A 13,993-nucleotide genomic window follows, 5' to 3' on the forward strand; every position below is an offset into this window, starting at 1 on the left:
ACTAAAAGTCAAAACTCAATTTAGTCTTACAAGTTGGAACCATAACGACCCTTATTCAAAATCCTGTAAAATAGGAAAGTAAATGGATTTAGAACCAAAATAAAATTCAATCTATGATATAAAATAAACTAAGTGATTAGCGAACGCTCCACTCAAATCCCATCACCCTGATTCAATCAGTTTATGCAGAAACCTGTGATTAATCTGCTCCCCAATATTACAAGTGTAAGAATTGGATCATTACAGGGTCATTGAAGGCGAAGGCCATGACCAAAAGAAACACACAAAAGCACGTCATCAACAACGCTGAGTACATACAAGCTACGAAACACAGTAAAGAGCCTTAGCATGATACTAACAAGCATTCCATACACTCAATATAACCATTGACTTGAACACATGATTCAATTGTTACTTATTACAAAGTTTTTATTTAAATAGCATTGACCACTTCATTAATTGATTGGATTAAGCAATAGACCGGGTTGTCCCCCTGTGCTCCATTTCGGAACATTAAATAAGAAAACCCTATGCCTCCTTTCGGAAGACATTAATAAACATCCAATGGCAGACGGGCGCGACTCCGTGGCCATAGCTAGTATGAGATCTCATCTAACTCATTATAATTTTAAAAGAATTTAAAACAAGAGACTCGTAGATCAGACGACCTCTGAAAAGTGCACGGCTAAAACCCCGTGAACCCCAACCCCTGTTTGTCATTACTCTAGATGTGCACAAATCCAGAGTTTTATTGCTCATCCTTCTTGCACTTTACGTGATTTACCAGTTTAAATTTGGTGATGACTCATATGCAAACAACACAACCAATCGTACATCAATCATTCAAATCATTCAAGTTTCCAATTTAATTCTTAATTTATTAGTGACAAACAACATTTATTATTGAATCCTTTAACTAACTCGGTGTATAAACACCTTAAGTGCATAAGGTACCTCATATCCACAATCTTGTCTTATAAGACTTTAACTCTTCCTTTACTCATTCCATTTCAATACAAATGAATAAGTAGTTAAAAAGATTCATTCCATATATATATACTTGTAGCTTTGCTTCTAAGCTCTCTTTGCAAAGTATTGCATAAATAATGCTCATAAGGAAAAATCAATGCAAATTTCTCATACATAAATTAAACCAATCATCACATTTATCATCAATCAACTCATTACCAAACAATTTCAACCAATCCACAAGTTCCCTAGCATGATTCTAGGTTTTTCCAAGTCCCTAAACATGCTCCTAAAATCAAGTTTTCTCGTATTCTTATACGTACCTTAATTAAATCATATTTCCAACTAGCCACAATGCTAGAAATTACTCAACTTAAAGTCTCCTACAATACCAAATACATAAACTCAATTACTTCCTTGATTACACAAATTTCTAGCAACTTTTAAACACTTTAAACCTTCTCTAATAAGCTGAAATTTTGGTTTAAAACCTTTAAAACTCTTTCTTTAAGTGGGTAATTAAAACCACAAAGTAAAAACTCATTCATGGTGTTTATATAAAAAATTCCAGCACACTTTTTAAAATTTAAACCCCCCAAATAAATCTGAAAATTATTTTTAAAACATTAAACCTTCATCAAAAATCAAAAACTGTCTGAAAACCCTATTTAGAGGCTGATTTTGGCCACGAGAAGGTGGTGATCACTACCAAAGGTTGTTTACACACGAAAAATACTATTTTTTTTGTAAAAATCGGACAAGTTATAATCTCAGCGTGATTAAAACGAGATTAAAAATAATTAAGAACGGAGATCGGAATTCGATTACCTAAAATTCGTTTTTATGTTTAATAAATCTTTATAAATTCAATAGGAATGAAATCCCTAATTTAATTGATTATTAGAACCCTAAAAATCAACACTTTAATAGTTAAAACCCTAACTTTTAATACTTTATAAAAATCATAATTTAAAACACTTTACAATATGAAATTTATAATCTTTAATCATTAAAACACAATTATAAAACATACTAATCACGTTTCAATAATTAAAATCTAAAATCCATAGTATATAATTATAGGAATAATAATTAAAACAAGAGGGGAGATAAGGGTGGCTCACGGTGGGGTGGTTGTCGGCGATTTTTGGGCGGCCGGAGGTGGCTCGCCAGCGGGATGTTGGATGCGGCAGCAAGGTGGTGCAAGGTGGCGTGAGGTGGGGGATTGTTTCTCCCAAAACCCTCACGTACAGCATCATAAAAAAAAAGAGGAAAGAATAAGAAAAGATGGAAAAGAAAAGAAAAGAAAATTAAGGGAAAAGAAAAGAAAATATTACTTACCCCAAAATCTGATTTTTGATCTCTTGTGTGGGAAAATTTTGGGGTATTGAGAGGTATTTATAGAGTAGGGAATAAAAACTAGGGTTGGGCTTAAAAAAAATAGGCTTTAGTTATGAAATATTTTACCCACAAAGGTTCAAATAAAAGAATTAGGCTTACTTAAATGAAATGGGTTGGTCAACAAGGAGTATGTAAGGATTGTTTACATACTATTATTTAAACGAGCTCAAACGATTAATAAACGTTTAGCCCAAAATAAATTATACTTTTATAAAACTCAATAATTTAAATACTTTAGCCCTTTAAATATTTAATTAAAATGCTTGAGTACTTTAAAAATATATTTTATAATTAATTAAATAATTTATAAAATACATAAAAAATACGGGGTATTACATGGGTTTTCCTTCTTCTTCTTGCACGTTGTAGACACTGAGATGCTCTGACAAGAGAGAACTTAGCCATATCATTAGTTGGTACATCTAGAGCAGCAACTCGTCGCTTCATCAAGAGATCCCACACTGCTTTCTCCTGACACTCCCTCCCTGTCGACTTTCTCCCATGATTTCATACTCCACAGAGGAACGCGTGCTCCCCTTCCTGAGTCCTAGTCGTCGTTATCAGAGTCTGATTCACTTCCTTTCACCTCCCCATTTTGTGTAACAGGTGGTTTAAGCATAGGGGGCGAACAGGGAGAGGTGCCAATAGTGTCAACATTACAGTTGATGCTGCAGGAAGAGAAGCCATAGGTGGGGTAAGCACTGCAGGTGGAGCTCCCACAGGGGCACCTGCAGGACAACTGATGGAGGCATTGCCGCAGGGCCAACCAAAAGGGGGTGTTACAGATGGAATTGCAAAAAGGGCACTCGTAACAATCGACTGACTCTCAGGACCTTAAACTGCATTAGATGACTCCAGAACAGTTAAAGTATACAACATCTTGGTATCAGCTACCGAAGGCGTTGGTTCTGCCGCTGAAGTAGACGAAGAGTTTTCGCCATTCGACTCCATTTCACTTATTTAGGATATAAAATAAACCCCATTAGCATCATAATCACTTGTCAAAGTGACATCTACTCAAAAAGTCAAAACAGCAATTGAGTGTTCACTTCAACTTATCTTAAGTTACATCAACTTAGTAATCTTCAATTATTCGAGCTTAGAATTGTTGAACATGCAAATCAGTCTATTAGAACTTATTTTTTTAAATTTAAATGTCGCATTAATCCAGAAACAAGTGAACGTAATTCGTCTAAAATTAGTCATACTAAACCAGAGAAGAACAAGGTTGAAACCCTAGCCACTTTTCTCTATTCTCTCTCTAAAGAAAAATCCTTCTTCTTTCTCCATTGTTTTGGGGCTTCCATCAATCTTCTAAAGGTTGATGGTAAGCCCCCTTCTCTCTTATTTTTCTTTTGTTATTCCTTTTGTTTTTTATTGTTTACATTAAGGCCCTAGTTTATTCTCTTTGTGAAATCTATTATTCTCTTCGTGAGACCTATCATTTCATTTTATTGAATTTATCATTCTCCTTTGTGAGATCTCTTTGGGCCAAGTGTATTTGTTTTTCTCTGGAAATTAATTTGTTGATGGAGATAAGTGTGGGATCACATCAGATTTTTGTACCTCCACTACTTTCAAGAGAATCAAACCAGGATCTTCTTCAAAACTATTGCAGATCGATAGAACCCCTCGCGAAAAGCAAAGAAGCAACGATGTGAAAGAGGAGCGACTGTACTAGCAGATATCTCTTATAGCGATCTAAGTTTTGTCAAAGTAGAATTTAATCTAATCCAGTTTGATATGTATTTGGTTGTTCCTGAATTCTATTGTAGATGACGTATGACTTTTAATCAATGAATTAATCTTCCCCTAAAAAATAAAAAGATAAAAAAGCAGAGAAGAACAGACAGATAACTAAAAAAAACCTTAATTATGCAATTGCGTCATGAAGAGTAAGAAACTAAGTTAATCAACAACCAAAAAATTTAAAGCTTACATTTAATTAATAACTAATTCAAATAATGATAGATAATTTCGGCATAAAGTAAACCACATTGATTGCAAATTCATTGCAAATTACCACCAGTTTGCATTTTGCATGAGCATGTAATAGAACGGATAGTCTATTATTCGATCCAACTGTCTGAATTTACCGTGGACAGAGATATTAGGAAAAAGTAGGAGTTGGTATTTGATTATCAATGGCAACAAATTACAAAAGTTTAATAGCTTGAGGCTATCAATCTCCTTAGTAACTTGAGGCTACAATTCTCTAACTAAATATCTATTTTCTAGTTGCCTTCCCTTTTCTCCGTTCCTTTCTCTAAATACATGATTAACAAAAGTGTACTTCCTAAGTCAACTTGCCTTTTGATAGAACCTAAGATGACTAACACTAAAAAGGTAACTAATACAAAAGTAGTACAAAAGGTGTGTTGGCTTTGGTTGATGTTCGATCTTCTGCTTCTTGGTTCTACTGCTGTTTTGCTCTCTATGTATTGCTGCCTCCTTGGTGCTGTTGTTGCTGTCCGTTTCCATGTGGGTCCATAACATCACTCCCCCCGTCAAGCACCATCTTGTCCTCAAGGTGGAAGGAAGGACAGCGTTGTGCTACGACTGTTGCGTCCTCCCAAGGGGACTCAGAACGTGGCAGCCCGCTCCACTGTATTAGTACTTCCACTGTATTCCCCCCTTCCGTGTGGCCCCTAAGAATGCCTCTGGTTCCACCAATAATTTCAGTTCTAGTGAAAGCTGTTCAGGGATGGAGGGGTTTCTATGATTATCTCCCACCGCCTGTTTCAGCTGAGACACATGAAACACCGAATGTAGGCTGCAGTTATTGGGAAGTGCTAACTTGTAGGCTACCTTGCCAATTCTCTTCAACACTTGAAATGGACCATAAAAACGGGCAGCAAGCTTCTCATACGGTCTACGAGCGGAGGATTTCTGACGGTATGGTCTTAACTTCAGGAACACATAGTCCCCAACTTCGAACTCAGCTTCCCTTCTTCCGTTGTCGGCGTTCATTTTCATAATCTTTTGTGCCTTCAATAAGTTAACGCGCATCTCTTCCAATATCACATCCTTCTCCTTCAACCATTCCTCCAAATTGTCTACTACGTTGTGCCCTCCACCAACTCTTAGCAATTTGGGTGGTTCCCTGCCGTACACAATCTGAAACCGGGACATTTTAGTGGCGGGGGGAGTTGATGTGTTATAGGAATATTCTGCCCATGGTAGCCATTTGGCCTATTCCTTCGGCTTCCCTGCTATAAAACATCGCAAATATGACTCCAACCCCTTGTTGACGATCTCTGTCTACCCATCTGTCTAGGGATGATATGCGGTGCTCCGTTTAAGATGGGTGCCTTGCAAACGAAACAGCTCCCTCCAAAAAGTACTCATAAAAACTCGATCGCGATCCGAGACAATCGAGGAGGGAAATCCATGTAACTTGACCACCTCTCGAAAGAAATAATCCGCCACCTTCAATGCAATAAACGGATGTTTCAATCCAATGAAGTGGGCGTATTTTGAAAGGCGATCTACTACTGCCAACACCGTGCCCACCCCTTTAGAAACCGGCAACCCCTCTACAAAGTCCATCGATATATCCTCCCATATTTTCTCTGGTATAGGTAGGGGTTGTAAAAGGCCCATCGGACTTCGTTGATCACTCTTGTTTTGTTGGCATACAACACACTTTCGCACATGGGAAGCTACATCCTTTCTCATTCCGGTCCAAAACTAGTCGTTGGACAATCTGAGGTATGTTTTGACTTCCCCTTCATGTCCCCCGATCGGTGTATCATGATACTCCTTAAGGAGTAACGGTATGAATTTTAAATTACGAGGGAGCACCCAACGCCCCTTATACAGCAGCCTACTGCCCTCCATCATGAACCCTTTCGGACCTTCTCCCCTGGATGCTAGCTGTTGCCTTATAGTTTGTGTCCAACTATCTTCGGCCTGCTCCCTCTCTAACTCCCCCCAATCCACTGGCTGCCACAAGGTCAGTGCTGAAAGTTCGGCTGTTGCTGCCCCTTTGCGAGACAGAGCATCAGCCACCCTGTTCGAAGCTCCCGGCTTGTACTGAACCTCAAAGTCAAAACTACATAACTTCCTCATCCATCGCTGATATTCCCCTCCAACTTCCCTTTGTTGTGTGATATGGCGCAAGCTTTGTTGATCGAAGCGTACTACATAGTGCCTCCCCATCAAATAATGTTTCCAATTTGAGGATTGCTAGGCAAGTGGCCATCAACTCCTTCTCATAGATGAACTTTTCTTGGGCTCGAACTCCCAATAACTTGTTGTAGTAGGCTATAGGTCACCCGTCTTGCATCAGAACTGCTCCTAACCCAAAACCCGAAGCGTCGGCTTCTACCACAAACGTTTTAGTGAAGTTTGGCATCGCGAAGACCAAAGCAGTAGTCATGGCCCTACTGAAGTTCTGGAACGCTGTCGTTGCCTCCTCGGTCCACCCGTAACTATCTTTCTTGAGATGTGATGTTAGTGGTCCTACAATGTGGGTGTATCGGGCCACAAATTTCCGGCAGTAACCGGTCGGCCCTAAGAATCCTCGTAACTCTTTCAAATTTCGAGGCACCCTCCACTCCATCATCGCCTGTATTTTCTCGGGGTCCATGGATACTCCCACCTCCGATATAATATGCCCCAAGTAGGCCACCTCTACTCTTCCGAACTCGCATTTCTTTTTGTTGGCATACAATCGGTGCTCTGCTAATTTCTCTAATACCAATTGCAAATGCCGCTTATGTTGCTCCTTCCCTTGACTACACACTAAAATATCGTCGAAGAAGACTAGCACGAATTTTCGCAAGTACGATCGGAAGACATCGTTCATTAATGATTGGAAGGTGATCGGAGTGTTAGTTAATCCGAATGGCATGACAAGGAACTCGTAGTGTTCTTCGTGAGTGCGAAATGCGATCTTGTGGGTGTCCCACGATTTTACCCGAATTTGATGATAACCGGACTTCAAGTCAAATTTAGAGAACACTCTTGCTCCACGTAGTTCGTCAAGGAGTTCATCTATGACCGGAATGGGGTATTTATCCGGTACCGTCTCCTTGTTGAGAGCTCGGTAATCCATACAGAAAAGCTATGATCCGTCCTTCTTTTTCACTAGCAAAACAAGGATTGAGAATAGACTGGTGGAGGGAATGATTATGCCAGCTTCAAGCATTTCCTACATGAGCCGTTCTATCTTGTCTTTCTGAACTTAAGGGTACCGGTATAGTCGAACACTTACGGGATTGCTCCCATCCTTAAGTGTTATCGAGTGCTTGTGCCCTCTATGCGGTGGTAACCCGATAGGCATTTCAAATATTCTGCCATATTCCTCTAACACTTCAGCCAAGTATTCTAGGGTGCCCCTGATTCTTCCTCTTCACGGTCCAAGCGGTTTACCTCCACTAACAACCCTTCTCCTGTTTTACTCAAGGTCCGAATCATTTCCCTGAGTGTTACCTGCGATTTTTCCAGAGATCGGTCTCCCACTAGCATTATATGTTTCCCTTCCAAGGTGAAACGCATCACATGGGTGCGCTAGTCGATTGTCATGGCTCTTAATTTCTCGAGCCACTGCACCCCGAGAATTATTTCTACATTGCCGAGCTTGAAGGGTAGAAAATCTTCTTTAATGGTTACCCCTCTAGCCAAGCTCACAGGAACTCCCTTGCATACCCCCTTGCCACGTACTATATCGCCATTGCCTAGCGCCACTCCGAATTTCGCGCTACCCGTCACTGGAAGTTGCAGCTCCTCCGCTACGGTAGCCGCGATAGAATTATGTGTTGCTCCGGTGTTGACCATAATTATGACTTCTCTCCCGTGAACCGCCCCTAGTAGCTTCATTGTTTTCGGATTTGACAGCCCCACCACCGAGCACATGAAGATTCCGATGGTGGTTTTGTCTAACTCCTCTTCCGCGGGCTTCTCCTCTTCCTCTTCCACCTCCTCCTCTCCGGCCAACAGTAGGACACTTAACTCCTTCCTTTTACATCAGTGTCCTACCCCCCAACGTTCATCACACCGGAAACAGAGCCCCTTGGCTCTTCTTTCTTGAAGCTTTTAAGCTATGACTCTGACAGCCTCCTCGTGCTCGCGTTTGTGGTGTTTCGCTGGGATAAAATTGAATGAGTCTTGTTCATATTAACAAATCCTTGGGATTCTGGCGATTTGGGCCAAGTTCTGGGTGGGCCTGTTTGATTGGGAAGGCCATAAGTGCTTATGAGGCTTACCCCACTTTTGCTACTACTTCCTCACTGTGGGAAGGAAACTTGGGCTTGCCCATTACGAGTCAGCCCAGCTTCCCTTTTCCCTTGCTGTATTTGGTGCTTGGCCTCAATCCGCCCAGCCAGCTCCATGGCCTGTTCCAAGGTGGGTGGGTCATGTGTCCACAGTTCAGCTTTTATTTCCTCCTTCGGGCCATTGACAAACTAGCTCATCATTAGTTCCTCAAGAATCCCGTCGAGTGGTGCTGCCAGATCTATGTAGTGCTGACGGTATTCCTCCACCATTCCATCCTATCCTACAGTTAGCCATTGTTCATGGAGTGTGAAAGGTCGGAATTCATGGAGTATGCGCTGTCTTAAATCCGCCCACCTCATCACCGGCCGACGCCGCTCGGTCCGTCCATTGCCACTACCGCTGCCTCCAATTTCTCTCTCTCCGCCAGCTGGTAGAACTCATAATACATTTCTGCCCTTATTAGCCAACTATCCGGATCTTGCCCGAGGAAGACCGACATCTCCAACTTCATGTACTTCCGGTATCCACCCTCTGGGCCGTTCCTAGGGTCTCTCGTATCTTTCCAGATCCCATCCTCGTCTTCATCCAAACAACCCTCCTGGGTCATTTCTCCGGGGTGTCGGTACTTCGTTTTCTCCGTGCATATGGTTGTTGTCGCCGTATAACCGGACCATGGGTGGTTGAAGATGAGTTCCTTGTTTTGCTCCCACTGCCGCTCGTACCTCTTCCCGAAGCTTCTCATTCTCTTTCCTTTCGACCGTCTTTTGGGTTCCTTGGTGATTCTAGTAGCGCTCAATTCGGCCTTCGAGTTGGCCGATGTTCTCTTGTTTTCTCCGTTCGTTATCAAACAGGATGGTGAACCGTCTTGCATGTTTCTCTAGCAGTGTCCATGGCTTGGTTTACTGCCTCGGTCACAATTCTGCCAATCGATGTTTCCTGGGTGTTTAACTTTCCTTCAATCTCTTCGAGCTGCGATTCTAATGCATCCAGACGCTGGGTAGTGGAGGCCACCATGATCGCCGGCTCTGATACCACTTGTAATAGAACAGATAATCTATTATTCGATCCAACTGTCTAAATTTACCGTGGTGGACAAAAATGTTAGGCAGAAGTAGGAGTTGGTATTTGATTATCAATGGCAACAGATTACAAAAGTTCAATATAGCTTGAGGCTATCAATCTCCCTAATAGCTACAATTCTCTAACTGAATATCTATTTTTTGGTTGCCTTCCCTTTTCTCCTTTCCCTTCTCTAAATACATGATTAATAAAGGTGCACTTCCTAAGTCAACTTGCCTTTTGATAGAACCTAAGATGACTAACACTAAAAAGGTAACTAATACAATAGTGCAAAAGGTGTGCTGTCTTTAGTTGATGTTCTGTCTTCTGCTTCTTGGTTCTGCTGCTGTTTTGCTCTCTATGTATTGCTGCCTCCTTGGTGCTGCTGCTGCTTGCTCCTTCTGGTGTACATAACGATCTATGGTACGGCAGGTGCGTTGCCATGTGGGTCCATACCATAGCAACAATAAGAAAAATTTAAAAATAATAGAGAATCTGGAATTTCAATAATAAAAAAAAAAGTTACAATTTAAATACAATAGCTACAATCATAGCTTCCAACATAAACTAAAAGCAATAAAGTTGAAAACTTACCTTTAAAATGTTAAAGAAGTTTGCACAGAATTTGCAGCACATAAGATTCAAAGGAAACTACAAGAAAGCGTCACCAACCATATAATCAATGAGATGATCATGGGCTATTTCATTATCCATATAGCACACTGGCTCAATTTCAACAATACACTATAACAAACATTATGAACAAGTTAATGGAAAATATGATCAATTGATCATGCTCATATGTACAGAATACTTAAGGAAAGATGAGGAGGGATTATGAGTCATGACATATTGTATACTGCACTTTATTGATTCAATAACAACAGTCCCATTTCAATATTTATTTACCTCCTTCCTGCAACAAACACCGCGGTTATTTGTATATAATGAACAACTTAATTATCTTCAATGCATCAAATTAAGTTTCTAGTTTAATTGCTTTTCATACAAAGTGAATTCCTGGTTACAAATCATAGACAAATAATTAGCATTTGATGATCATCATAAATTTATAGTCTTACTATATTCGATCACATTACAAAATATGCATTTGCGATAATGGATACCTAAAAAATCCTCTTGCACCAGATAACAATGCAGTCCCATTTCGGTATTTATTCCTTTTAGTGCACCAAATTATCTCTCTTAAATTCAATTGCGTTTCATAATATGTGAAATCCAGATTATAAATCACAAAAAAAAAACTAATCAACACTTGATGATCACCATCAATTTACACTACAAATTAATAATAAATAGATAAATGAAAACCCAAACAAATTACCATGAAAAATCATCAACCAATGAATTTAATTAAAAAAGCCAGCTTTCTTCAACTAATTAGCATTAAACTGATTTATTTTGCAAAAAGAATGCTATATTATTACACTAATGTTAACTGCAACTTCAAAGAAGCTAATAAACTTGATATAAATGCTAGGATTGTTCAACAACAATTCATTAATCACTGTACTTGTGACAATGCAATCAATATATACAAGTATATTGCTGTGTTGAAAAAATCAACATCAACTTCATCACACTTCAAATAAACAAAAACAAGACGAAAAAAAGGTAATGAGAACCCCAAAATGGCTAACCAACTTCATAACAGAAACTACAGAACATGTCAAATTTTCCCGGTTACAATATGGTATTACCAAGATTTATTGACAGAGCTATTCAATCGTTAGAAGGGGAGAATCGTTACTCACCAATTTAATAACAGAAACTAAAACACAAGTATAATTGTCCCATTAGAACCAAACATAAACATTAAAAAATTAGAAAATTCAAAGGAAATGCAAAAATGTTATGCCAACCTTCTTCCAATCATTACCATACTTGCGATATGCCTCATAGAAACGCTGAAGCTCTTCTTTGCTCCACTAAGGCCTTCACAAATCAGATACTTTCATCTTATACACAATAGGAAAAGACAAAAGTACATTCAAAATCAGCACTTGTGAAATTTAAATTGCTATAAGTCTAAGCAATGTATAGGTAGCAGGACTCTAAGAAAATACCTTTTTAAAGAGACATAGACATAGGTAGCAGATATTAGGTAGCAGATATTGTCAATTGCAATATCTGCACAAAAATGCATTAAAATAAAGGGTAAAAATTCAGGGAAAACTTGTTTAAAGAGATATGTAGTAGGTATCGTCAATTGCAAAATCTACACAAAAATCCATCAAAATAAAACAGAATTGACACACAACCAAATAAACTGAAAAAATTCACTATGGAAAAGAAAATCTATAATATATAAAAGTCACAACTCTAACCATAGACAGAAAACCCTAAATAAACAAAGAAAACTAAATAAAAACAGAACAGAAAATACAACAGATTTCCAATTTTGGTCTTACCTCCACTGCTGCAAAATCCGCCGCCACTGCCAGAAGAAAGACTGACCTTTGATGAGCTCAAACCCTACATACGTTCTTCTTACATGATAAACCAGCCCACTTTCTACAAAATGAAAAAAAGCAATGAAAAATGAGAAGAAGAAAAAAATCCAGCCCACTTCCTACAACGGAACACGAACTTAAGAAAAAAAACAGAGAAATACTTTATAAAACAGGCATACGTAGCAGATACCAAGGTAGATTCACCCATTAGAACCAAAACAAGGCAGCTATAATAGCAAAACTGATCAAATTAACATCAATGACACTAAATAAACACACAAACTCAAGAATAAAGGGAATAATGAGAACCTGAAAGAGCAAAAACTAACACTGTAAAAGAAGCAATAGAAAAAAAAAAAAAAAAAAAAACCCAACCCACTTTTTACAATAATACACTAACTCAGGAAAACTCAACAAAAGAAGATGAAGCCAACGATTTTAGTCTTCAACAAATTGTGCAAATTGAAACTGAGTTAGTCTTCCTTCTGCTGCTGCAAAATCTGCCGCGACCACCGCCATACAAAACCCTAAAAAACACCTCAAGTTTAAAAACAAACAAAACCCTAAGATCGATTGCAACTGAAAAAGAAGAAAGAGGAAAACCTTGATTGATGGAGAAGAACTTCACAATGAACCTGGAGAAGGGTGCATAGGTCGGAATAAGGCTCGCAAGAAGGTGCCGCCACCATCAACAGACGAAACCCTTCAAAAACCCTAAAATTTTGTGACATTAATAACCATAGAAATTATAAATAAAATTCTTAAAAATCGAAAGCAAAATCGAATAAATAAACCCCTATATTGAACGTTAATCGAACAACAAGGTTTTGAAGAAAGTACTCAGAATTTAGCGAGCTGATCTCGGATGATTGTAGAAGCTGTTGAATTGGGTTGAATTGAAGGAGTCGCCGCTACCACGACCGCCAAAACGGAACCCTAAAAAATCCGCCGCCTCCACCGCCAAAGAATCAAAAGGCTCGAAGTAGTTGAGCATGTTCATATTAAAGATCTGAGCAACAAAATATTCACCAGAATTTGAAGAGAGAAGAAACTTGAGAAGATGAAGAGGATAAAGAGAGAGGATGACGAGAGAGCATTGACATCATTTTTGTCATTTTCCCTCTACCCACTTTCTCACTTTTCTCATCTATTTATTTTCATTTTTGAGTAATTTTTTTTACCCTACCAATGCATTAAAAAAAATATATAAAAAAAAAAACCCTCTTCACCACTCTCTTTAACAAAAAAAATTTCTCCTCATTGGTATAACTAGATGAAAGCTTGTGCGATGCACGATTTTTCATACATATATCTCAAGAAAAGATATTTTCCTATATACTCTAAGTTTTTTTTTTTTTTTTTTAATTATTTTATTTACAATTTAATAATTTTAGACAAAAAAAAAATAAAAACAAATAACAATTTAATTAAAAGGATATTGCCAATTACAAAAGTATAATTTTTTTAATGTAGTTTATAATGCGACTTAATTTATTGTTGTTTTGTACCCTTTATTTGTTGTTGTTAGTTATATGACAATAATATGATATCTTTAAAAAAAAATTGTAAATATGATATTTCATTGATTACATATTAGGATAAAATCTTTAATGTGAAAAGATAATAATTTTTTTATTTTTAAAATAATTTAAATCCTAAATCATTATTCGTTGGTTTTTACACTTGAAATTAAACTCTCAAATCTATATATCATTTTGTATATTTCTTGTGATATCTTGATCTCTAACAAATTATCTGTCTTTTCAAATTTTAGACATAAAATGTTTATAGAAGGTAAAGTTCTTTATTGCGTTATAAGTTTTAAATATTTTTTATGAAAAAACATCTTATTAATCGGGTATTTAGATTAA

At 38.1% G+C, this 13,993-nt stretch overlaps 1 long non-coding RNA gene across 8 annotated transcripts; it reads right to left on the bottom strand.

The window, feature by feature from the left end:
- Nucleotides 1–9,690: 9,690 nt before the first annotated feature.
- On the bottom strand, nucleotides 9,691–13,277 carry LOC110716383. 8 transcript variants are annotated; one of them, XR_002510477.1, is made up of 8 exons: nucleotides 12,963–13,277; nucleotides 12,726–12,836; nucleotides 12,502–12,649; nucleotides 12,081–12,183; nucleotides 11,736–11,799; nucleotides 11,532–11,627; nucleotides 10,243–10,299; nucleotides 9,691–10,143 (listed from the first exon to the last, which is right to left on the bottom strand). It is a non-coding gene; the product is annotated as an uncharacterized LOC110716383 (long non-coding RNA). The 8 variants fall into 8 exon arrangements; XR_002510475.1 differs by having other exon boundaries at nucleotides 9,691–10,066; nucleotides 10,243–11,627; XR_002510472.1 differs by having other exon boundaries at nucleotides 10,243–11,627.
- Between the last annotated feature and the right edge of the window lie 716 nt (nucleotides 13,278–13,993).

This window comes from Chenopodium quinoa, unplaced genomic scaffold (genome assembly GCF_001683475.1).
Source record: "Chenopodium quinoa cultivar QQ74 unplaced genomic scaffold, ASM168347v1, whole genome shotgun sequence".
NCBI lineage: Eukaryota > Viridiplantae > Streptophyta > Magnoliopsida > Caryophyllales > Amaranthaceae > Chenopodium > Chenopodium quinoa.